We start from the raw sequence: 27,359 nt of genomic DNA, 5'->3' as shown, positions 1-27,359 counted from the left end.
CAAAAACTCTGACAACTACCTCCAAAACTCCCATGAGTACAACCATTATAAACTTCTTTGGAATCACAGGAAGAGTTCATAAATTCCTACTCTAGATGCATCTCTTCCTTTTCTGGACATCATTTTAAGAACAGGGTAAACAGTCTGGTCAAAAATCAAATGCTTCTGAGTGTTTTCTTCATGCACACACAAAAAACTCCAAAAACCCACAGGCAAGTTAAATGAATCCTTTTATTCATGCTCCTTCCTCTCCACATTTCCCTACCTTAAAAAAAGAAAAGAAAGATGAAAGGAAATAAAGAGATAAGAAGGAAAAAAACTCTCAAATCATCAAAGTTGAGTAAGGAAGCCTATGCTTCACTGTTATGCAGCATTCAGATTAAAAGACACAAAGGGCTAGTAATTCCATACTAGGAAGACACCCCCAAAAGGATCAGTCTTATATACATAGGATCAAGATGCACACATACTTAATTCTATCAGAACATTTCATCAGACTGTGTGACTGTACGTGGAAGCTTATTGGCCTTTACATTAATCAGCGGGGAAAATATGTGTGAATTTGAGCATCGGAGAAGGAACTCTTCCAGGGAGGCCCACAGAGGAAGTCCCGCTCGCTGAGTCCTGAGAAGGAAAAACCAGACCATGTGGGACAGCAACAAGGGCACTGCCAGTGACTCGAACCCCACAACACATCCTGTTTCCTGCTTCCGAAAGCTCTGGACTGTGATGCGAAGGAGTATGGAAGGCAGAAAGGGTTTAAAGCCACGTGTTAGACTCCCTGCCTCGAAGTCTAATGATTGAAGAGATTTATGTTTTATGCCAGTTTCTCCGTGGGTGTAAAAGGCTGGGGGGGGGGGGGGAGGGACAACACAATTTCTCAAAAATATACCTGAGAAATTTTTCAAAAGAAACCCTCTGAGGTAACCCTCTGCACATAATTTACACTCCTTTCACTTTCAGGCCTGGTAGAGATAATACAGACCTACCACAAATACTGAGTTACAGAAATGAGCCATAGGAGATCCACATGAATTTAACTTTTTTAAGAAGTTGAATGAATGGGGCTCTTTTAACCTTGTTTTCTGTCAGCTTAAGGTAGCAAGATTCCCACAGGGCAGTTCTTTATTAGAATCTTGCTCCTCAAAATGGGACCCATGGAGAAGCCTCAGCAGAGGAGCATCAACCGGGGCTTCGTAGACATGAAGACTCTCAGGCCCCATCCTAGACTTACAGAAAAAAATCAACTCAGTAACAAAAGCCCCAGGTGATTCACCTGCACGTTGAAGTCTGCGAAGCTGGTGAAGACAGAGCGCTACCCTCCTGCAGCAGCAGCAGAAACTCGGGGGAGAAAGTGGCAGAAGCAGCTGCCACTTGCCAGTTACGGGGTCAGAATCACTCTGCAAGCGACCTAAGCACCCTGCTCACTGATTTCAGTCTAACAGCACTGCCTGCTATGTACTCGGAACACATGGGCCAGGACCCTGCATGTGTTAGCCTGCTCCATCTCCCCATTATCTCTGTAAGGTAAGTTCTATTTCAGCTTTTTCAACATAAAAGGAAACAGGGGCTTAAAATGGTTAAATAATTTGCCCGTGGTCTCACTGCGAGCGAGCAGAGGAGCCGAAAGTTGAACACAAGTTTGTAAGACCCCAAGACTGTTTCAATTACAACGCACTTATTAACTGATAAAATCGAATCAAGACTGCCAAAGTCCCTGGCAACTTGACCGTGACAGAACCCTGCAGTCCGCCTCTGCCCGTTACCGAGACTGCAAACATCCACGGCAGGAAGGCGTTGGGACTCCACGTGCACATGCTGCGCAGGGGTTTCCACAGGCTGGGGCTCTGGTCAGGTGCCGCTGCTGTGACTTATGTCATTAGGAGGAAGGTTCCAAAATTCTGGTGGCTACCTTCCACAATGTCTGGAGTGAGCTCTAGAGACACACACGGAGAATAGGGTACATCTCAAAGGTCACCTCCCAGAAAAGCTACAGGCAAATAGATGATTTGTTAGCGCTCTTACCCCCCACTTTTAAGGGAACCCAGAGCAACCACCCTTAAAAGAGGAAAATGTATTATTTTAAGTATGTTTCAATCATACTCTCAAATAACCTCCTATATTTCCAACTAACTTGCTCTGGCAGCCCCTCCACTACAATCTTGACCTCGTGAAGCCCCCATCCCAACCACACTGTCACTTATCTATCCACTCCAGGCCTGTCTCCCACTCAACGCCATGGTCCGTAATTATACTCCCTCCCTGTGAACACCCACGATCACTTACCCTCCCCATCACTACCACAGGTCCAAACTCCAATCCTGGTTAAAACAATTATCTGCCTTCTCTGTGCCTGGGCACAATCAGCTGAATGTTGCCAGAGATAAATCACATAACCAAGCTGACTGACTTCATTATATGATCAGGACACGAACCTCAGCTGGCACTTGACAATGCCTGCCAAGCCCTCCCAGCAAAGCTGCCCTTGGTAAGCCTTCAGGCTCGCCAGAATGGCTATTTCTTACCTTCTCCTCAAACCGACTTCATTCTCTCCCTACCACCCAACTCTGAGCTGCTGCTCTATCTAAATATTTCATTTTAAAAAAGAAGCATTCAGTCTCTCCTGTCCACCAAGGCTACCATCCTGCCTAGAAATGCATGCATCTCCTCCCCCGTACATTCTGCTAGAATTAAGGACACCCCCCTCGCATCAAAGGCCCGTTTCACCACTTGTACTCACACTCCGTCCCCCAGAGCCTATGTAAGGATGTGCTGCTGTCTACCCTGCCTGCTCATGACTGTCACGCCAGCAGATAAACCTCCTCTCCGTTCTCATACACTGATGGGGAAAGCAGACACTGGAATCCACTTTGGAAGTCAGATTGGCAGTAGCCATTCAGTTTTGAAATGTGCATAGCTTATGGCTCAGCAATTCTCCCTCCAAGGAGCCAATCTTAGAAAACCCCCACTGGAGCAGAAAAAGGTACACTGTAACAATCTGTAAATGAAAAAAAAAAAAACCCTTAAAAAATGTAAATGTCCAGTAATAGGTTAAGTGACTAAATGAAACATGGTTTATAAAATATTTTTCTTCAACCTGCAACTCCTTCTTGCTACCTCCCATTTCTCTGCTCACCACTTCACAGTAAAACTTATTTCAAAAGTTGTTTCCATTTCTTCTTCCATCTGCTCAAAGTTCCCAAGCTCTCCACTCGATTGAACTAACTGGTCAATGTCAACCGCTTCCACATTACTTAATCCGATGGATATTGTCCTGTCCTCAACTTATCTGACCTCACAGCAGGATTCAGTAAAGTTGGCAATCTTCTTAAAACATTCTCTTCTTCTAGCTTCTGAGATACCACAATCCTGTTTTTTTTTCTGCATTACCAATTACTTCTCAGGATCTTTTTCTGGCTTCTCCCTCAAAAGACTTTTAAAAAAGGAAGCATTCCTTGGGGCTCAACTGGGGTCACCCTCATCCCTCTCTTTCAGGTGCCTCATCCACTCCCATCACTTCAAATACCATCAACAGACTCATAATTACCAGTTAAATCCCCAGCTTAGGGACCTCTCCTCGCGCTCCCGTGTGAGGACGTCGCTGTCTCACAGGCAAGTCAAACACATGTGCACAAAACTGGGTTCTTAAACCTCCGCCACTCCCACCCCTGAAATCTGGTTTCCCCTTGGCATTCTCCGCCTCAGTAGGTGGTACACCCTGCAATTATGAAAGCCAGAGACCCCTCCTTTTCCCTCAGCCCTCATATCAAACCCAATGTAAGGCCGGTGTGTCTGACTTCTGACCTCCACTGCCACCGCCCTAACCCATGCCGCCACCACCCCTGCCTGGCGCAACGGTTCCTCCACTCCCCCCACTGCTCCCCTTCAAAACACTCATGATGGCAGCCAGAGGGGCTTCTTAAAGCAAAAACCAGATCATATCACTTCTCTGATTTTAAAGCTTCACATTGCACTTAATTTTTTTTCTACCCGAAGTCCTTATAATGGCCTTTAAGGTCCTTTATGATCTGCTAAGTGCCTGCCTCTCCAGCCTCATTCCTTATCATTATCTCCCTTTCAATCACGATGTCCTAAATACACTAATCTTGTGTCAGTTCCTGATCTGGTCCGTCCCTCTCCCTGGCACCCCTGTAACCCTTTTTTCCCTCTTCTTGAAATCCCTCCTTATCCTGCCTTCATTCTTTGCAAGCTGGCTCCTGCTTATCTTTCAGACCGCAGATTAAATAACACCTCAAATAAAACTCTCCAGACCACTCTATCTAGTTGGAGATCCTCCCCTACAAGTCCATATTCTCTGTTACTGTGCTCTGTTTATTTTCTTCCTAGCAGGTATAAAAATCTATAATTCATTTATTTTCTTATTTGTTATGGATTTCTCCATTAGAAAGTAATATCCTGTGTATATATATTGCACACAGCTAAGATCCACTACAGAACATTTTATCCTTTGACTTTTGTTAGGGAAGGTCAAAGTTATTTGTAGGCATTTCTGGCACTGAGGCAACTGTCTAACCAAGTCCTATAAATAAAGTTAAAGCGCTACTAATTTTCTCCTAGTTACTAAAAGGACAAAAGGACTCAAAGTTTTACCCTTGCTACAAACCAAAAATAAACCCATGCCAGCACCGATGGCTTTAGAATGTTAGCTTGAAATAATCATAACATTAATATCAAAAAGCAGTCCCAATGTAATCATTTATCTAAGCTAATCTGAACATAAACATTCCAAATTGTCTCTCTGCCAACACTATAAATTTGCACAGCACAATAAAATAATAGTATCCCAATCCAAGCTCCACTATAATCAAGATTGCTGTGTAGAAGTTAATTATCTAGAGCCTAGACCCATGCATCCAACACAGTGGCTACTAGTTACATGTATTTGAATTTCATTTCCTCAGGCTTGAGCAAAATTCCCGATCCTCGGTCACACTAGCCACATTTCAGGTGCTCAGGCACCACAGGAGGCTTGTGGGTATCCTGACGGGCAGTGCAGAAATAATACATTTCCATGGACACAGAGAGCTCTATTGGACAGAGCTGGTCTTGAACATGCTAATAACCAGGAAGCAAAAGGCCCTCTGAGTAACCAGAATATTAAAGTGTTCATGCACTTTCATTAGCAGAAAAGCTCCGCCAGGCTTTGTGTCTAAATCTTATTTGTTTTTATTTTAGAAATATTTCTGTCCTGGTTATATGGCTACTTGCCCACCAGATATTAAAGCAAATTAGGAAAGGGAGCTAGAAAGTAGTAGGGAATAAGTACCAGAGGAAAGAAGAATATCTTTTAAAGGCGGCCACATCCAAAACAAGAAAGACAAAGAGGGGGGAAAAAAATCTAAGAAAGAGATAAGAATCAAAGAAGCAGACATAGGTCAAAATGAGGCCATATAGTAATGCAAAACTAACAAAAGCTCCTGAAATATCACTCTTCCACAGTCCTAAATAATAACTGATGTTGACAACTGGGTTAAACCATTAAGAAAATTGTCTGCTATTATACTACTGAGAACACATAAATTATATAGTTACATAGCACATTTTAGAAGGACTTATTTCATCCATAGAATGGAACATTATATAACCTTTGAGGAAGGGGATGAGGATGCTCTTAAAATACTAATATGAAGCTCTACTACCTATCTTTAAGTGATTTTTAAAAAAGCTTCAGAACAACAAATAGCACAGTACCATTAAATTTTTTTAAAGGAGTAATTATATACAAAAAGGCAAAATACCCCTTGCCTCTCAGGGAAAGACACACCTAGGAACTCAAGACAGGAATGGGTGAGCAACTTTTCATTGTGTGACCATTTTGTGTCTTTTGAATGTTGAATCATATAAATGCATTATTTATTTTAAAATAGTAACAACCTTAAATTTGGGGGGCGGGGTGATAGCAAGTTCTCTATCCCCAAGAAATAGACAATCTAAAAATGTCTTAGCAAGGCTTCAAAAAAACTAAAGGAAAAGATTTATACTTTTTTCCTTTACCAATGACTAGTCACCAAAATATTTAACATATATTTTATTCTTAGTAAAAAAACTAACTATACTATTTGAAGTCAGAAAAGGAAAACTCTGACTCCAAAAAACCTCCGCTGCCTTGCGGCATACCTCTTCAGGGGAAAGGCTAAGGGAGTAAACCCCGACAGAAATCCGGAGCCGGAGTCCCTAAGGTGGTTTGACGTTGTAGTCAACACCGGCAACTCCTGCGGCGCACCTGAAGCCAAGCTGTATTGACTCCGTCTTTCCCTTGGATCCTTCAGCTGCGAAGAGAGGGGGGGTCTGCTGCATGGGCAACAGCAGACCCTCCATATCACCCTGCTCAGGCTCTGTAGCTTCAGCTTCACTGGAGAGGACATTCCAGCGTCATCGCAAGATGTCAATTCAACACGGGAGGAGACAGATACCGTGTCACTCCCGAGTCGGACTGCACAGCCATTCTCGGCGGTGCAGATAGACTCTTAAGAAGCTACAACACCATCGTCTCTCGAGACGGACGGCTGCCGACGACGACGACTATTTGAAGTCCCCAAAAACTGATTTAAAAAAAACACAGTTGAACTTAAAACGGAAACTGCAACAATCTTTATCATCACCTCCTATTAACTTCTGTTTTAAAATGCTTGCATGAAGATGTATACATTTCAAGTAAAACAAAAACCATCTTACTGGCTAATACAACAGAGCTGGGTTGGAAAGCTCCCAGGAAAGCTAGGAGAACGGTCTCTGTACCACATGGGAAACAGAGTCAGGTCACTCGGATAGTCCCCGAGATTGAGAATGCTTGTGGTTTCCCAGTATCCTTTCTTTCCTTCTTCCTCAGTAACAAAACTCCAGTTTTCATTCTAGGACATTACCACACACACCCTCCAAAAAAAAAAAAAAAAAGACTCCTACCCTAACCTCTGTTGCAGTTAGGTGTGGCCATTAGACTAAGTTCTGGATGGTGAGATTAGTACAAATGTTATGTGGGACTTCCTAGAAGTCTTAAGTAGAAACCACTTTGTGGAAATGCAGGAATGATGGCTGGAACTGTAGTAACCAACTGGGGGCCGGCCACATCCTACAGACAGAGAAGGAGAGAGCAGGAAGGGTCCTGGATCCTTGATAACCACAAAGCACACATCAGCCCCGGACTGCCTGCTTCCAGATTTCTTTTTCATGGAAGACAAAAAAACCTCTCTTGTTGAAGCACTTCGGGGGTTTTTCTGCTTTATGCAGTTGAACTTAATGCTAAGTGATGCTTTCAACAGTAATATTGAAACTTACTAATCAAAATTCAATTCCAATTGAAATAGAAAGCTCTGTACATATTTACAGTGTACAGACTTGGTGACCAGGTCAAAAAGACAACTAAGTCTAACCCCCAACCTCCTGTCCTTAACCATTCCACCAAAATGACAGAAATAAAACTTTAATAATTCCTCACTGCTAGTAATGAAAAAAAGTCAAATACATACACACACACCCCCACACACTGTCATTTTCATCATCTGTAAAATGCAGCAGTAATGCCTACATCACAGGGTTGCTGTCAGACCCAAATAAAAGGGAGTATGCTAACTATTCGGTAAACAGAGCATTATATACTGTTATTACCATTATGGTCACCACTATAACAGCCAATAGGTGAGTCACAAAATAAAAATTAGACAAAAGTAATTAATAGACAAAAACCCAGGCTTGGGGCTCAAAGAATGTTGTGAACTTGTCAAATCTCTTGCACCAACTTAATTATCTCTTTATCTTACAGAAAATAATACACCAAGAACTTCGAGTGGCTGTAAGAACAAGAGTGGTAAAAGGTTTAAAGCAACTAGTGAATATAACGTATCTGAAATACATAACCTGTTTTAGTATTTCACATGTTGTCAATAGGTAGTTCAACAAATTTTAAATCGAGGCTAGCACTGTTTCTCCTCTACAGTTTCATAGAAACACAGGGATATAAATTCTGCTGCATATACAACAATCTATTGTTTAAAAGTGGGATGCCATTTTGAGAAATAAAGATAATACGTGATGTCCTCTGATGCAGGAAGACAATTTTTAACCAGTACTCTGAGGCATAGGGGAAAATGTCTTAATCTCTTTCATTTTTGCACTTAAAAATGACTTCACTTTTCCAAAACATGCTTTGAAGTGTGAAGAAAAGCAAATGCATTCACTTCTTGAAGCCATTAACTCATCTCTGAAACCACTTCTGGTGCCTGCTTTAATCCATGCCCACATTTGTGCATGAGTCACGCTGCCCTGGGTTCTTCAGTGCACGTCGTTTGGAAAAGAATTCCACGGTTAAATAACTTTGAGAAACACGCATTCAAAGTAATTTTACTATTTGTCAAATTTCAGCTTTCATAATCTTCTAACAGGACACTAAAATTAATAGGTGCTTTTTACTAATTTCAAATAGACTCACGGGAAGAAAACCAGCTATCCAGGGGTGTCAGAGATTAGCTGACAGGCAGATAAGACGCCACGGATTTGCTGCACAGTTTATAGGGCTACAATCAGGATAATGAGAGTGTGAGAAATAGACAGCTGGAAGGTTTCTGTTCCCCAGAAGGGATTCCGAAGGTGTTGCTGGTTTACATACCCCTCTGCTGTGAACGGCCATGTTCAAGCAGCTTGAAGTATGCAGCAAGATTTCTGGAGACTCAGAACTCGGCCTTTCCTAGATGGTACACTTAACACTTACAAGACTACTTATGACTCGAAGTGAGGGACTGGGGGTCTTCTGGACAGGCAGGAAAACACTGAATCACATATCCTCCTGAGAAGACCCTCTATCTAACCCCAGGCTAGACCGGACCAGACCACACTATCACGGGTCTGACTGATGGCTTCAACACCAGAAGTTTTCCCCAAAGTTAGCACATAACAAATTCTGGACACTTACTTGCAGGCTATGACCACACTTTTAATAACATAAATGAGTTTAATGGGATTTACTTTAATAATTTCAGAAACAGTTTATTTTTAGTAAATAAAACAGTCTCCCACATGGGAAGCTATGACCATGCCAAAAATTTTCTATGAAGAGATAAAATCCTATTTATAGACCTATCAGTTGCTTCTTGCTTAGGTTGTAACATAGTTTCCACTTTAATCCTGATATGACCTCCCCTGACTTCTCAGGTCTCTAAGGTTCTTTTCATCCCGAAGTTGTTCACATTTATCTTTATCTCCACAGGGTACTTAAGCTACTATGGAGTAGGGGGAAGAGAAAAAGGAAAGAATCTCCTTTCCCTAAGCCTTCTCCCTGCTGGAGACTTTTAATAAGTTTCAAGGAAAAGGAGAAGAGAGGAGTTCTTCATTTGGTGAGCTTTCTGGGAGGGAACCTCATTAACATTCATCAATCATCAAGAATACTGCTACACAGGTGAGCCACGCATATGGCAAATGGGACTGTCGATATCTTTGTGGATGATTTAGCTTCAAGTTTTCCATCTTTTAAAAACACAGCAAGAATAAATGTCAAGGGGTTTCTAATGTAGAGAACACTGTACTCAAAAGTTAACCAGGGCCCTGACTGGTGTGGCTGTGTTGGTTGGGTGTCACCCTGCAAAAGGAAAGGTTGCTGGTTCAATTCCCGGTCAGGGCACAGGCCTGGGTTGTGGGTTCGGTCCTGGTCGAGGTGCAGACAAGAGGCAACCGACAAATGTTTCTCTCTCAAATCGATGTTTCTCTCCCTCTCTTTCTCCCTTCCCTCCATTCCCATTTCTCTAAAAATAACTCAATAAAACCCTTTAAAAAAAAAAAGCTAATCAGGGAACCAAAACATAAATATGAGATTTATTAATTTTTCTTTAAAACTGTGATCTCAGAAATTAAGCTGTTGTTTTACATTAGCAGCTGGCATCTTTACATGCCCCACTTAAAATGCTAATTAATAGAATCTATCTCCCCCACCCCACTCCAGTTTCTGGATATATGACTCCCCCACAATTCTATAAGGGCCTCTTACTCTAATTTAGTGAAACAATTTCATTGTCTCCTTTCACCAGTAGTGGCATGACCCATATCCCACATCACCCCAGCCCTGCCCCACCCCACTCTGGATGACACTAAATAAACCCTGTCTTCACAGCTCTGGCAAACCCTAACCTCCTTCATCTCTGAACCCCAATAATTTGCTGTCCCTGGTTCACTTTATTTTTTTGTCACAACCTTAAGCATATACTGTTTTTTGTTACTAATTCCTTGTTTGTAGGTCTTTTATCCTGAATGAAAACGCAAAGTGCACTCAGTTTGGAGCTCCTAAACAGCAATGACCATGTCTTATTCATCTCAGTGTCATCGGTGCCATGCCACGTACCCGGCTTGTGATAGGCGCACAGTAAACACTGCTGAAGTATCCGGTAGGCTGATCTGGATGGCAAAGACAGTGTAGTAAGTATACTTCTCTTACGTGAGTCTCTCATTGCACTCAACTGGGAAAGCGCAACAGGACAACTGAATCATATCACAGGCAATTCCTGAAAGGAGGGGGAAGCACAGGGCTATTAAGTGATACCAACTCATCCTTCATTGGACTCTATCATCCTTCTCAGTTGAGCAGAGCCGGTGAACACAGGATGTACCAATGATAACACTTCCTTACCCTAAGAAAACTCTACTTGTCTTTTTTAATAGTTTTTTGTTTGTTTTTTGTTTTTGTTTTTGTTTTTTAGAGACAGGGGAAGGGGGGAGGGGGAGACAGCTACTTGTTATTCCAGTTATTTATGTACTCCTTGGTTGAGTCTTACATGTGCCCTGACTGGGGATCAAACCCTCAACTCCAGCACATCAAGGGCAACATTCCAACCAACTGAGCCACCCAAGCAGGGCTCAACCTGCTCTTCTCCCTATAAATTGTATACTCATCCTCTAAGGTCAACCTCTTCCTATCCACCCTAATCCACACTGATATCCCTAACCCTCCAGTACCTGATGACGAGTAGTTACTTAGCATTTTCACTTGTAACAAGAAAGGGTCAGAGGTGGATTTAACAGCCGGCGCACCAGGCACATGTCTTGGGCCTGGACTTCTGAAGGGCCCTGCAAAACCCTAACTTTACACTTTTTTCTAATGACGCCAAGTTTGGTTTCATTACTATGCTGCATAAAATATGATTAACATGTATTTTTATTTTCCTTGTCTCTTTTTTTTAAGGGGCCCAATATTTTCTTCTGCGCCTGGGGCCTCAACCGACCTTAATCCGCCTCTGGAAAGGATGGCTTTAAGTTTCAGTAAAATAACTCAAAATAAACACTGGTATATTCACCTGATTGTAAAAGTTAGCAATCACCAGAAAATACTTTTTTAACATATTTTTTTCAACTGTGAAGTTTATCACATAAAATGGTATTTTCCTTTTTAAAAGAAGCCATATGGCTTTCTGGGGTGCTCAGAGTTGAGGCACAGACATGGATGATTAAATGAACTCTCAAGATCATTTTCCAGAGGCAGCACGGGAGGTACTAAGAAAGACCTTAGGTTTGGAAGTGAACTAGACCAGGCATCAAATTGCGAAATCACCACTCACTAGCTGTGACCTTGAACAAGTACTTCAACCTCTCCCAACCCCTATCTTCAACGAAATCTGTTCCCTATCTATTAATGTGGGATTATTATAATAGTTAGAAATAATGTACTTAAAACACATAGCTTAGTGCCTGGCTTAATAAATTACAAATGTTAATAGATCTGCTTACTGTCACTTTTCTTAGCCCACAAAAAAAGGCAGAAATCGACTCCTTGGAAAACCTGACATGTCAGGGCTACTACGATCACTTATTTTAAATTAGTAGCAATGAAATACCAATAAGACCGACCTAAAGAAAGCTATTTTCTCTGTGAATTTAAAAATAAAATCTGCAAGAAGAGAAACACAAAGTGTTCCCTTGGGCAAGATGTCCCTATTAAACCAGAGCTAATGGGGAGATAGCTACCAGAGATTCGGGCAGGGATAAGTCCAATATTGTGGTATCTGTATCACTGAAAAACTTTTGAGTAAAAGAGGTATTTTTGTTTTATTTTTGAATCTCCTCAATATCCTACTCCTTACCTGACATGGTAAACACAGGCAAAGAGAAAAGGAAGTTCTGCAGCTACATGTGAGAACGAGAGAACGGGTGCTGCTGAGGAGATGGGAGGTGCTGCCCACCCAGAACGGGGACCCTGCTGTGGAGGAAAGAGAGCACCGATGGCTGCGCCACCTGCCTGTGCTGCTCCGGGAGATGGCAGGAATGCGGAGCCACTCACCTGCTTGAGTAACAGGGCTGGGAACGGGAGACAGTTGTGTTTGGTCTTTCTACAGGGCAGGATGGAAGAACTATTAAGGAGTTAAAGCTTTCAGCGTTAGAATGAAAATGCTGGAAGAACGTCAGGTCTCTTCTAGCCAGCCCGGTGGAATGGAAGAAAGACCAGAGCATTAGAGCCAGACGGGCCTTCCTAGGTATTTGACCTTGGGTGCCTTGGACAGCCTCTCTAGCCTTCCCTCTTCTCATCTACAAAACGGGGTGAAAAGCATTTGCCCTGCAGAGGACAAACTGTAAAAAGTAAACTCTTTCAGAACAGGCACCCAAGACAGGTTCAGTCAGTGCTTCTCCCCAAACCTCAGGCTAGCCACACACATAAAACGCTGGTGGCTGACATGTATAGTGGTATCGTAACTGATTTAGCACAAAAGGAATCAAATCAAACCCAAGTAGGGAAAGTAACTTTCCCAAGGTTACAATGCTGGTTGTTGGCAGAAATTAGGACTTAAGATCAGCTTCTTCAAGCTCCGTGCATTGCTCCTTGCCCCATTTGGAGCTTCCCAGGAAGCTTAGCTTAGTGCCCTGTGGGCTCCCGGAGTCCGTGCAAACGAGAGAACAACCTAACTGCCATGTCAGCAGCTCCCCGTGATTCAGACACCCAAGAGTTAAACACTCCGCTTCAGCCAAGACCCAGGAGAGCTGCGGTTGGGCAGACTCCTTATGGGAGGAGGCCAGGGAGGCACTGAAATCCATTCCTCAGTGCGATTGGTTGGTTCCTAAAGGAGGGGGGGGGGGGAGGGAGAAGAATGTCACCCGATCCTGGCGGGTAAACAACAGCAGGAGCATCTGCTCAGGTTTTCAACTAAAGCTGTAAAATATTTCTGAACACTTGACCACCAAACTCGTACTACTGTAACCTCTGACCTTCACGAACAAAAGAGCCCTTGTTCTGTAATGACCAGATTCCTAGTAATACAATCTGGACGAACAAATGCAAAAGGACAGTTTAATATTTCTCTAGCACAAAATTAGTACCCGATGCTCATACTCTAGGGGCTTGAAACCAACAGGGCCACCATCCCTCCTAAACCCCTTGCCGCTGCACAGAGGAGCCAGCCCGCTCGCTTCTACTCCACCACGTCTCACAAACCCTGCCATTTCAAAAATGTCAATGACAGGGCCGCACAGGTCAGCCCCTCCTCTGATTTTCTCTCCGCCCGCTTTAAGAGAAGCCTCCTTTTAAAAAAGGGTATCTTATTGCAAGATGCAGCCTCTCTGTAATTATGGAGGGTTTGGGGACAGAGAAACCCAATATCTTGCCAAACCTTGGGAAGTCTGCCCAAGTTATTAATCCAGGCCGGGCCACTTAACTGAATTGGTTGAGGCAATGCCCTTCAACTCTGGCTACATTCTCTCTCCCAGGGGACAGGAGAATGCAGGAAGGGCCTTAAGGGCCTCTCCCAAAACTTCATTATCCCCAACAGCACTCTTCCGCAGAAGTTTCTCTCTCACTAACCAACTCAGTCTAGGAACCAAGTTGAGTCCACCTTAGTGTGGCTCCAAGAACCAGGATAAGGCCCACTCTAAAGGGTCCGAAATTGCTGAGCAGACCCTTCTTCTCAGCACTGCGCAGACCAGGGATGACCTGAAACCATGGTGGACTCAAGGAGCAAAGACTCCTCAGCACTGGGCCAAGCAAAGCAAACCAGCTTCAGGAAGTGGCGGAGGCTCCTTGCGTCTCCCCTTTGTTTCTGCTCTATAATCTCAACGCCAGATTTAATCTAAACTATGCTACTAATGCCTTTTGCTAATACAGATGTCTCATTTATAAATCTCAGGGAACATAAGTGACTCAGCTCTCTTTCACAGTAACGTTCAGCAAATAACTACTCAAGGAGGTTCCGCATGGTCATGAAACACACAGGCCTCAGTGTCAGACAGGCCTACGTTTAAATACCTGTTCTGCCACTTTCTAGCTCTGACCTAAACCTCTCCAAAGTTCAGTCCCTCCATCTGTCAAATATGACTTCCACGGTATACCTTACAGGGAGAGTTGTTAAGAATAATGAGGACTTGAGGATGTGTGTGTGTGTGTGCGTGTTTACTTAACACGGTACTTGATGCATACTAAGCATTCAATAAATAGTTGTCGCTATAAATTACTACTGAGGACTATAAAACAGCCTCTATGAAGAAATAACACTGCGAACCAACAACCGAATTAGCATTCCCGCCCCTTAGCCATCCCATCGGAATGGTAGGCAGCAGCAGAATGCCACAGGTTATTTAATGACTCTCTACTGAGCAATATGCTAGGTGCTGGGGAAGAGCGTGAAGGACACCAGCTCTCCCGTAGAGCAGCCCACCCTGAGGCAGACACAGCAGAAAGGAAGTCATGGACCGAGGGGTGGGGTCTCAGCAGGGAACCACTGCTCCCTGTGTGTGTTCCACCACAGGAGGGGTGCTTCCAAGCCCAGCCCAGCAGTTTGGGTCATGCTGAAGAGACAGACCTACCATGGCGACAGCGCAGGGGCGTGCTGGAAAGCAAGGCCCACTCCGGAGTCCTATACGCTAGGAGTGAGGGGGGGAGAGTGGGGAGTTTGTACAGTGGGAGGATTTTGTGATCTTTCCTCTTCACATTATACCAGGCAAAAATGATAGCAAATGTGCAGTTGGCACCCATGACCAAACATTCTCAGGCAGGCACGACGTGGCTACTGCTTATCGGCTCAGGGCGGCAGCACGTCCATGTTTCAGCAGACAGTTGTGTGGTTCTCAAGGAACTGCAGTCGTGTAAGCAAAGGCACGCGTCCTGGGAAGACCGGAAGGGCTGGGCTCACTAACTAGCCAGTGGCAGCCAAGCTCACAGCAGTGCTCCTGCTCTCTCTCTCACCAGTTTTCGTCATCACAACCCCTACCTGGCTAGCTCTCACACATACCCCTTCTGGCCTGCACTGCTGGAGGGCCACTCCTTGGTCACATGAGCGCGCATTCCTCGGGTCGCAGCCTACACCGGGGGAAAGCACTGAGCTGAGAGTGAAGGCTCGGCATCACAGACCCAGCTGGGCCACTAGCAAGAGCATGACGCACAGAAGAGGACGGCCTTGGGGAAGTATCCTAACCTCCCTGGGACTCAGTGCCACCTGCAGAACGAGGATGCTGTGAGGAAGTCCAGCTCTGACATTCCATGATTTAGGACCTGAGGGCCAAGCTGATGTGCCTCCTACCCTGTTCTCGTTTCAGTGTTAGGGCAGACATGCCATAGAAGACAAGTAATTATAACTCACTCTCCAAACTAGATGAAAGTTCAGGCCCAGGACAAAGCCAGCCACACCATTTCGGGAATACAAACTAAAAGGTTTTGGGCTTACGTCCTGGCCCAGACCATTCATTTGATGAAGGTCAGAACTCTCTGTTCCTTGGATAGTAAACCAGCAAAGAAAGCACCAGAAAGCAATGAAGACAACATAAAGAACCCAGCCTCGGGAAGAGCACGCCATTTGCTTGCTGAAGGAGCCCTCCCGACACTACACTGAGAAGGACATACCGGGGCCTTAGAGTTAAGCATTCATTCCAAAAATACGGGAAGGACAGTTGCTATTTCTGGCCAATGGGTCAGGACCTGAAAGGTGGGTGTAATCTCCACTGAACAAATCGTATAGTCAGAAATAATCTTGCAACTGCCAGCACTCGACAAACTGGCAGCTCTTTAGAGCAAACGCTCTAGGGATCCAGAGCTGCAGTAAGCAAGGGAAAGGTACCCAGATTAGATCGGCAACGGCCTCTCTGGTTCCACAGGAGGTATTGTAGGGGGCGACGGCACTGGCCGACACACAAGGTTTACACAATGAGCTCCCTGAGTGCCGCACGTGTTCAGGTCAGAGGAGCTGCCGCTTTCCCACAAACACCCCCTAAGCAGCAGATGCCGGGTGTCCTATTTACCTATCTACGCCTTCAGTTAAAATTCCTCAAGAGAGCCCGGTAGGTTTGTTTTTCACAATACTTGCCCATTCCGTCCATTTTAAGCTAGGAAGAAAAATTCTTATTTATTGTCTCATTCATTTCCTTTACCTTTGTTAACCAAAATAAAAAACTAAATAAGCTGTGATGTATCCATATAACGGAGTATTATTTGGCAACAAAAAAGAATGAAGTACTGACGCATGCCACAACATGGAGGAGCCCTGAGCGCATTCGCTCAACGAAAGAAGCCAGACATAAAGGACCACACATTATATTGAGTCCATCTGAATGAAATATACAGAAAAAGCAAATATATAGAGACCAAAAGTAGATTAGTGGTTGCCTAGGGCTGGGGAGGGGGGAAGGGTAGGGCAACTGGAAAATGATGACTAAGGGGGTAGGTGGCTTCTTTTTGGAGTGATCAAAATGTTCTAAAATTGGCTGTGGTGACGGCTGAACAACTGTGAACGTAACGGTGAACATACTACAACGCCAAAGAACTGTATACTTTAAGTGAGTGACCTGTACACTTTAAACAGGTAAATTGTATAGTACCAACTTAGATCTCAATAAAGCTGTAAAAAATGCCTGAGAGGGATGACAACCTCCTTTAGAAAGGGAAATTTAATGAGAGAGAGTGGAAGCTTCTGGCCACCCCTTGTTTCTAAGGGCCTGCCCTCGCTCCTTCCTGTCAACTACTCGCTTTGCTATTTCTGTCCCCTGCTCCCCTGCAGTCTCCAGCTCCGGCTTACACGTTTCCCAAGATAACCGGGCTGGATGGCAGCTTTGCCTGGGTCTTAAAGTCTACCCCTGCTCTGTCTTGACTTTAGTGTCCTTCCGTCCACATACAGTTTCCCTCTGTCCCTGCAGACAGTAAAATCACCTCCCACCCCCACCTCACCCCCGGCGGTAACTAATGACCTGCCACATGATGCAAAAAGAATGAAGAGAAATGATACTGTAAAAGCACAGGTTTGGAAGGTTCAACAAATCTAGGTTCCAATCAAAGCACTTGAACAACTTACTCTAAGCCTCACTCGGAGTTTCCACTTGCGGTTTACAATGCATGCGGTTATTTTAAAAATTAAATGGGAAAATCTATGTAAATGATTACTACGTTGCCTGGCACACAGAAGGTACTCAATAAATAATAACCATTATTTATAAAAGCCTTATGCCCAGTCTTTTCATACAGTCACCCAGCAGATCAGCCTCTATATCAAAAGGCAGCAATAAAAGCAGGCCACTGGCATCAAATTGTTCATAATCATTCTTCTATTGGTTTTAACCCATCTCACTCACACATCCCTAGTCCATTCCTAATACTTCTGGAGTTTTTACTTCAACTATTTTTCTTCTTTCTAGACTCACTTTAACTTCAAACATTAGGCTTAGTATTGTCTCTACAGCTCCTTTTCCCTCCTCAACCATTATCTGTCTGTATCGCTTTAATTATAATACTGAAAGCCACTGTGCGTAAACTGCTTATCTAGGGTAGCGGAGCACTCAGTATCCTAGTCCCCTTAGAAGCCTATCATGGAATCAAAACAACTTAAGATGGACTTCAGGAAGAATGATGACAGAACCTTACAATGGAATACCAGGCAGCCATGAAAGTGATGCTGTATAAATAGTTAGTGACATGAAAGGATGTAAACAGTGGAACAGGAAATAACTAGAAGCATGTTACAAGTTAGTACAATGTAATGAGATTTTATAAGAAAATTTAAAATGCATGTATATTCAAATGTGGCTGCCTAGAAACAAGATTAGACTAACAAACAATAAAAAGCAAAAAAAGTTTATTTTATTCTTTTGGTCTGCTGTATTTTCTGAATTTTCTTTCATAAGTGTATACTGCTCTTAAGAAAAAGAGTTTAAGGATGTTTAAAAAATGAACTTAGCCCCAACCAGTGTGGCTCAGTTGGTTGGGCGTCATCCCACAAAACGAAAGGCAGCCAGTTTGACTCCCAGTCAGCGCACATGTCTGGGTTGCAGGTTCCAGTCCCCAACTGAGGCACTTACAAGAGGCAACCAATATATGTTTCTCTCTCACGTCGATGTTTCTCTCCCTTTCCTTCTCCCTCCCTTTCCCTCTCTCTAAAAATAAGTAAAATCTTTTTAAAAAAATGAATTTAAATAATACAATGCCTCTTATCATTTTCTTAGCAGACACTGTAGCATGGCTCTGGAGTCAAAAAGACCAAGATTCAAATCTCCACGCTTCCACCTATTTTATGTATGACTAGCAGTCATTGAGACCTTCTAGGCTTGGTGTCCTCATCTGGAAAATGCAGATGAAGATGAAATCCTAGGGGAACATCAGGCACATGGTCTTCAGTAAGCCTCAGTGTCCCCTTCTCTGGCAGTGGTTCCCAACTCGACGGTGCATCAGAATCCCCTGGAGAACCTGCTGAACCAAGGGTCCATCCCCACCCCCAGCATTCTGATTTAGTAAGTCCGTGGGGAGGAGGAGACCATGAAGTTCCACAGTGATGCTGATGGTCTAGGAATTACATCTTGAGGACCACCGCTCTAGGTATAAGAGCAAAGCAGTCTTACAATATGCTATGCAGATATTAAGTGCTCTTTCAGAACAATAATATTTCAGAAATATTTACTCAGTGGACATTGAATTAAATTGGAGCCCAAAATCCCAGACTTCACAATATGGGATAATTCACTCCAAGACACTGAGAGAATTGATTTTCCACTTACGTTGGAAGCAAATAACAATTATCAGGACTGCATTTAGAATATCTGACTTCAGCATGGGACAAAATACCTGAGAACGTGGATGTGGATAAAACAAAATGGAAGAGACAGACGTACAGTGAGTCCCCTGCACAGCACCCCGTCCTGAGAGAGGAGCAGAGTCCCCAGAGCATCACAGAGCACTTGCTTTGCGCTTTGCTCTGGGTGCCCTCTGTTGACTAAAATGAACATAGCTACTCGCTCCATTGCTCCCCCCCCCCCTTTTCTTCTCCCGTCCCAGGAGAGCCAACGGTCCTTGGAGTGTACCTCAGACTTGAGGAAAGGCTTCCAGTTATGAAATTTCCTAAGCCCATACAGAGTCAGCACGGACCTTTTCCTCTTCCAGTCTTGCCTGTCCCCTTCTCTTTGGATCTGCAGCCTGTCTCCAGTTGAACTGCTTCAGGATGGCAGAACAAGAAGTCAACAGCATTTAGAGGAAAGGTATGCGGAATTTAAGTCACAATTGCATTTCACTTCAGAAACAGCTATCATTAGCACAATGGGAAGAATTCCTTTTATAAACAGTGTCCAATGCAATGTGAAACGCTGTTGGCATTTAAAAAGAATACTAACTGGTGAAGTCCTTACAGTTTCTATAAATGAAACCTGTTTCACAGGACCATTCCAGACAACTAAAAGCACACTAAGAAAACATTAGAGCTGGCAAAGACTTCTTATATTATTGTCTCCAACTTCCTCGCTTATATGAGGAAATTGAAGAACCCAAAGAGGCACAGTGACATATACAAAGTCATAGAATTAGTGACAAAGCCAGGTTTCCTGACTCTCACATGACCTGTGGTCTTTCCACTATATTATACAGTCTTTATTTAGAAACTGTTTTCAATTAGTCATTACCAAGGCAAGGAAAACTGCATTTCAACCACTTCATAAAGGGTAAAGAAACTAATGAACGTGTAGCTATTCCTGAGGAGAGGGAGAAAAAAAAATCCTACCTTTTCCTATTGTGAAAATTAAGTCTTTCCTACTATCACTATTTCCTTAACAGCAACCATTTTTAAATTAAGTTCATCTTCACAGGGTCAAAAACTGTACTGGTTACCAACAAGTAATGTTTAAATCAGGAGTCAGTAACTATGATCCATGGGCCAAATCTAGCCTGTGGCTTCTTATACACCCATGTACAGACCGTAAGATAAGATTTTTTTAATGGTTGGGAAGGGGAATCAAAAGAAGTGTACTATTTCATGACATGTGAAATTTTTATGAAATTCAAATTTCAGTGCCCACAAAGTTTTATTAGAAAACAGCCATGCTCATTCCTTTATGTGTTCCTTCTTCACACAGCAGCAAGCTGAGCAGCTGCACCAGGGACAGCATGGCCCAAAAAGCCTAAAATATTTTCTCTCTGAGCTTGTACAGAAAAGGGTTGCCCAACCTTTGGTCAAGTTGGAGCACCAGGCTATGAGTCCTATGGAGGCCCAGGCTCAGCAGTGAGCACCCCACCCCATTCAGGGGGAGTCCTGCCCAGGGTGCAGGATGACCTGCACTGCCTGATGCCCTCAACTCCCCTCCAGAGCAGCAGAGGGCACTGTGCTAGGCTTTGACATGGGTCTGACGTACTATTTATCAGCAATCCTATAAAACATTCCCATTTTATAAATGAGCAACCAAGCCTAAGAGATCAGAAAGGTTAAATATCAGGCCCAAACTAGAATCTGAATCCAGACCTGTCCGATACCAAACTTCTCTGATCATTCCCCAGTGGTTGTTCCAGTCAGCTGAGAAGCCTCAGGGCACACCGTAGGGGAGACCTCCAGGTCTTCTCCACATCTTTTCTACTAGGACCACACCACTTGTATTTTTTATATATTGTGTACATATAATTTGCTTGAAAAATAGAATTCGCTGTTAAAAAATGTAGTCTGATGGTCAACGTACCTTTTCAAAACAAAAGCTAAGCCCTAGCCCTGGCTGGTGTGGCTCAGTGGATTCAGTGCCTGCCTACAAAAGGAAAGTCGCGGGGTTCGATTCTCAGTCAGGACACATGCCTGGGCTGTGACCCAGGTCCCCTGCTCAGGGCCTTGTGTAAGAGGCAACCGATCTATGTTATCTCGTCTGTGCATGCATTGATGTTTCTCTCCCTCTCTTTTTACCTTCCCTTACCCTTGCTCTAAAAATAAATAAAATCTTTTTTTAAAAAAGCAAAGCTCTAGCCACTCATTAGTCACTGATTATCCACTTTCGGCAAATCTTTCACAAAACTGGAAAGCTTAATATCCTCATCTGCTAATGGAGATTAAAACTCTGACACCCTGTATACAGTCCACACTGAGGTCTCACCAAGACCAACTTAGAATGAATATGAAAGCATTATATAAACTTACAGGATTACAGAAATATAATACAGAATTATCATCTCAGTAAAGCGCTGGGGAGGGGAGCAAACAGGGAAATAATATTTGTTGTTGACCAAGGAAAAATCAAACATGCAAGTAAAATGTGAAAGAAAAGAACATTCAAGTAAAAGGAAATAAGTAGAAGACATGTGCACACCAGAAATATCATCAACTCTGAAATCCTGATGGCTGCCAGATGGAAGGAGAATTGAGGGGATGGCTAAAAATGGGAAGAGATTAAAATATACAAACTGCCTGTTATAATAAAAATAAAAATAATCACAGGGATGTAAAGTACAGCATAGTGATTATAGTCAATAATATTGTAGTAACTTTGTTGTCAGGGTAATGACTATGTAAGTTATATAAATACCTAATCACTACATTGTACACCTGAAACTAATATAGTATGTCAAGTGCGAATGAAAATTTTTAAAAATTATTTTTGTAAAGGTTTTATTTATTTTTAGAGAGAGGGGAAGAGAAACATCAACTGGTTGCCTCTTACACACCCCCGACCATGGCCTGGCCCACAACTCGGGCGTGTGCCTTGACTAGGAATCGAACTGGAGACCCTTTGATTTGTAGGACAATGCTCAACCCACTGAACCAGAGCAAGTTGTGGCGAAAATTTATTGGAAAATTATTGGAAAGATAACAATAAACTTTGAAATCTAATGCATTTAGATTTAAAACCCAGCTTCCCCAATTAACAGCTACACAACCTTGGGAAATGACTTAAGTCTCCTTGAGCTGGTTTCCTCACCTGCAAAATGGGATGAAATTAAATAATACTAGGTAAATGCTTTATTTGGGGCCTGGCAGATAATCAAGTGTCCAATCATGCTAGCTCTCTTTTCATGGAGACTCCTCTACTTGTTACTCTGAAATTAAGAAATTTCTGTTAGAATTAATGCATGAGTTCCCTGTACCAATAACAAAATAATAAAATTAAGAAGCTTAGAAGCATCTTCAGCTGAGATGATTCTGTGATCCACATGACACCAAAAGCTTGTGACAGCACAGGCTAACAGTGCTCTAAAGAAACAATGAAGGATCCTAATAATAGGAGATGCATAGACAGTCCCCTGTTGAAAAGTTCTAATTCAATCGGGATATTTATTGAGTGTTTTAAGAGCCTTTTTTGGCTCCATAAAATGACAGATTTACATTTACTATCCACTTGACCAAACCCATTAAACCTGTAAGAGGCCCTCTTTTGCTGAAGATCAGATATCTAGCTTCTTAAGGATTAATTTTTCATATCATTCTGGAAAAGCAAAGTCAATAAAAACCTAGCTAAAGTTTGAACAAAGGTTTTTTTTCCCTTTGCCCACAGGAAAAATTCTCAACAGAGTAGGCTCTCTATTTCAAAAAAGCTGAAGGTAAGTTTACTTTATAATTTATCCCTTTACCAAATTCTTACTAGGTATTTACTTTGTGCAAAGTACAAAAATATGAAGAACATGAAGCATGATAGGGGTCCTTGTTCTTAGAGAACTATACGGATCATCAAACCTGCTCACTGTAACCTAAGAGGCAGTGATAAAGTACCAGTACATAATAGAAAGAATTTGCCTGCAAGTTCAGAAGACATTAAGAGTCTATTCCCAACAGAAGTGACAGCTCTACTTGGGACGCGGAGGCAAATAAACATAGGAGCCTGTCAGAATGAGAAGACAGAGAAATATGGCCCAAAAGGGGAAGCAGATCAAGGTTCCAGTGGGAGAACTAAGAGACAAGGAGATAGCCAACCTAACAGATGAGGAGATAGCCAACCTAACAGACGCAGAATTCAAAACACTGGTGACAAAGATGCTCACAGGCTTGACAGATATGCTTGAGTATGGCAAACGCATAAGAGAAGAAGTGAAGGCTATGCTAAGTGAAACGAAGGAAAATCCACGCAAAACCAATGATGAAGGGAAGGAAACCGGGGTTCAAATCATAAGGAAGAAAAATACAGTCAACCAGTACAGAATGAGGAAACAAGAATTGAAAAAAATGAGGAAAACTTCCCAAATTTTGCAAAGGAGATGGACATACAGGTCTGGGAAGCACGGAGGGTCCCGGGCGAGCTGGACCCAGAGGGGACCACACCAGTACGCATCATGATTGAGATGACAAAGGTGAAAGATAAAGACAGAGTCTTGGGAGCAGCAAGAGAGAGGCAGAGTTGCCTACGGGGGGTGCCTATAGGACTATCAGCTGATTTCTCAGAGGAGACTTTGCAGGCAGGAAGGGACTAGCAAGCAGTATTCAATCTGATGAAAAGCAAGGACCCACAACCAAGACTACTCTATCCAGCAAGGCTATCATTTAGAATGGAAGGGCAGATGAAGTGCTTCCCAGACAAGGTAAAGCTTAAGGAACTCATCATCACCAAGCCATTATTATATGAAATGTTAAAGGGACTTACTTAAGAAAAAGAAGATCAAAGCTACAAACACTAAAATGACAACAAACTCACAGCTATCAACAACTGAATCTAAAAAATAAAAACAAAATCCAACTAAGCAAACCAGAATAGGAACAGAATCATAGGTATGGGGATCATTTGGAGGGTTATCAGCTGGGAGGAGGGAGGGGGAGAAATGGGGAAATGGTGCAGGGACTAAGAAGCATAATTGGTTGGTACAAAATAGACAGGTGGAAGTTAAGAAAAATATAGGAAATGGTGAAGCCAAAGAATTTATATGCACGACCCATGGACATGAACTAAAGGGGGTACGACTGCTGGAGGGAAGGGGGTACTGGGCAGAGGGGAGCAAAGGGGAAAAAAATTGGAACTACTGTAACAACATAATCGATAAAATATACTTTTAAAAAAATGGGGGAAAAAAAAAAGTCTATTCCCAATAAGTGCACCAGGCAAGGCTACATGGAGAAAGTAGCATTTAAAATGGGATTCTGCCCTGGCTGGTGTGGCTCAGTGGATTGAGCGCCAGCCTGTGAACCCAAAGGTTACCAGTTCGATTCTTGGTCAGGGCACATGCCTGGGTTGTGGGCCAGGTCCCCAGTTGGGGGCATGCGAGAGGCAACCTATCAATGTTTCTTTCCCTCTCTTTTTCCTTCCCTTCCCCTCTCTCTAAAAATAAATTAGTAAAATCTTTTAAATATTTGTTTTAAAATGGGATTCAAAGGATGGGATATATTTAAACATGGACAATATCGTAAATAAAAAAGTTAGAATTAAAACCCCTATCTGATTGCAAAGCTAAACTGCCCTACACCATAACGTGTCTAGAACACATAATGCCTTACATGACACAGAAGGAAAAGGACTGGGGCCAGATCAGGGAAGGCCTAGAATATCCATTAAAGAGTTTTCAGCAGATGAAGGCTAAGCAGAGCAATAAGATCCCAGTGAGATCAGAGTTGGGCCTGTGTTTAAATGTATGCTGTCGCAGAATTTGCTGAAATTATTTTCTGGCAGCACCAAATTTTCTAACAAAAACCTTAAGTTGTCTGTAGTATCCCTTTGCCTCTCTAAATCTACCCTAAATCAGCTCAGTATAATGGCATACAGCTAATGCTACTAATACAAATGCTTACTCTATAACTGAAACACATAACTGTGTTGTCTGCCAGCTATGAGACCTTTTGCCTTATCTTTTACTTAACTAGTTGGTTTCATTATAAATCATCTGTCAAATGACAGATTTATGTCGAATGATTTAGATGACTGTTAAACAAAGGGTTGAGGAGATATATCGAGCTTCTTAAAAGCAAACAGAAAATGGTAGTCAGGGCTGGCTGAGAGGAGGCTAGCTGCTGTTTGCTGGTACTAAGCACTACAGCAAGAATATAGCCTACTAACTACTTACTGCCCTAATCTAGACAGATAAAGCTCCTAATTTTGGAAATTGCTAATAAAGGAAATTCTATAACCTTCCTTTGTAAATAGTCCCAGTGATTAACCAACTTTGGTCAGATAACTCTTTTTGATGGCCACAGTAAAAGCTCTCACTATAATATAAATCAATTGCTTATATAAGTACTTTTAGGTCAATCTACTAGAAAGTTGAACAGTGAAGTTATGACCCATCCATTTACAAAATACTGAAGCAACTGGGTCAAGAGTTGAATACAGACTTTTCTGACACCCAAAACCACAAAAACCCTCAACTGCACAACACGAGGCAAAGATAGGGGAAGAAGTCCAACGGTGGCGGTGGCTTAAGAGACAGGATGTGTCAAAGGAACCAGGTACCTACCGAGAAGACAGGTGAGAAGAGAAGCCAAACACATTCTACGCTTCTGGCTCAAGTCACTCCTCTAGCCACAGATCCACAGCAGTCCTGCTAGATTCAGAGGTAAGAAGGTAAGTGATAAAAGCTCCTTCTGTTCCCATGATGAAGCAAGACACTCCCAAGAGCCACAAAAACAAACCCATTAGAGCCCAAAGAGCTCTTAAAAGTAAAAAGAAGAAACTTGGGCCCAAAGATGAGAGACTTTCTAGATTACATGGAAAGCTAAAGGCAGAGATTACTTCATCACAGCATCAACCAGTAAGTAAGTCACTCTTGACCTAGGAAATTTTTAAAAATGTAATCCTTACAACCAACTTACAAAAGTAAGTATCATTATCCTCACTTCGCAGATGAGAAAACTGAGTCTTAGAGATATTAAATAATTTGCTCATGGTCTTAATAATATTTGCCAAACTCACTTGACCTGAACCTTATGGAAATGCTTGTGCTATAGACAACGTATTAAATGAGTTCAAATGATTACAGGCAACGAGGAAGCATTTCATAAGGGGGGTTAAGCTGTGGCCAGGATGCTAAGAATTCTGCTGGGAAAAGGAGAAAAATTTCAAGCAAAAGGCATGAGGAAGAAATAAATATCCAAGACAGATACTTGAAGGACTGTGAGAAGACACACAGAGCAGAAGAAATAAGCAAATAGGGTAACAAGGAGCCAGATAAGTTTGGAGAGACCTAACTGTCTAGCTCAGTTTGGCCCTGATTCTGTTCAAGTCATAAAAGCCTCAAAAATGACTCCTTCTATTGACCCTGCCAAGACCTGTAATGAGTTAGGTAAATAAACTTACACATATTTCATTTCCCTCAGACAGAGATATTTTTCTTGAAAATATGGCACAGCCATGTTCCTGAGCTAGAAATTTCAAATCTAGAGATATAATTCATTTCAGGTGGTGAATAACTAAGAATCAAAAAAAGAATGTGGAAACAGGCAACTAGAGACTGTAAGAACGAATTGTTCCCTTCTAAAGCTTCCCAAAGGGCTCTTTTCTATAAAATAAACAAGAAAAATGGTTTGTTGACCCCATTACATGCCCGGAAACTTACATGTTATCTCTAACCCTACAACCACCTTTCAGAGTAGATTCTACTGTGTTATGTATGAATCAAGAGACCAAGGCTGAGAACAGGAAAAACCTTGCCTCAAGTCACAGCCTGCAGTGGCAGGGCTGATATTTAAACCCAAAGGCCCGGGGTGGGTGGGGGGCTGGGTATGTGGGTGTGGTGTGGATGTGTCTACGGAGGTATTTCCATGAAAGTCTTACAGAGAAGCTGCAGTGTCAGAGCCAATAAACCTGGCTGATCCTCTACCAAACCACATCCCCTAGGAAGCAGAAAGCAGCATAATTTGTCTTGACTACACGAAGAGCTCTCTTGCCCCAACATGTCTATCACTAAGTATGTGGAGAAGGCTGTGCCGGCCAAGGACAAAGCCACTATAAACCTGCCCACCTTCCTTGGAGCAATCACTAGTCCTGAGCAGAGACAGTCAATGCCTGTTTCATAGTCTCTTTCATATGACGGTTATGCAGAGTTCGCCCAAACTTACCAAATAGTTTTTTGTTTTATTCGGGTAAGGAGGAAAGATCTGTCTTGCAAAATCTGATAACTGAGAAAAAATATTTACAAACTGCAAATCTGACAAAGAACCTGTATCTAAAAAACATAATTCAATAATTAAGAAGGCAAACAAACCAAAAAAAAAGTGGACAGAAGACTTGAAGCCCTGGCTGCTGTGGCTCAG

At 42.7% G+C, this 27,359-nt stretch overlaps 1 protein-coding gene and 1 long non-coding RNA gene across 17 annotated transcripts in view; one reads left to right on the top strand and one right to left on the bottom strand.

The window, feature by feature from the left end:
• Positions 1–27,359, bottom strand: part of RBFOX2 (RNA binding fox-1 homolog 2) — a 248,305-nt gene that overhangs the window by 130,896 nt on the left and 90,050 nt on the right. The gene's annotated exons all lie outside the window — the stretch shown is intronic.
• LOC150011088 (uncharacterized) lies at positions 9,154–13,050 on the top strand. The gene is made up of 3 exons (XR_016510636.1): positions 9,154–9,409; positions 10,241–10,419; positions 12,096–13,050. It is a non-coding gene; the product is annotated as an uncharacterized LOC150011088 (long non-coding RNA).

This window comes from Furipterus horrens, unplaced genomic scaffold, assembly GCF_987537825.1.
Source record: "Furipterus horrens unplaced genomic scaffold, mFurHor1.1.pri manual_scaffold_4, whole genome shotgun sequence".
Lineage (NCBI taxonomy): Eukaryota > Metazoa > Chordata > Mammalia > Chiroptera > Furipteridae > Furipterus > Furipterus horrens.
Note: the sequence above shows the minus strand (reverse complement) of the source record. Positions and strands in the feature narration are given on the sequence as shown.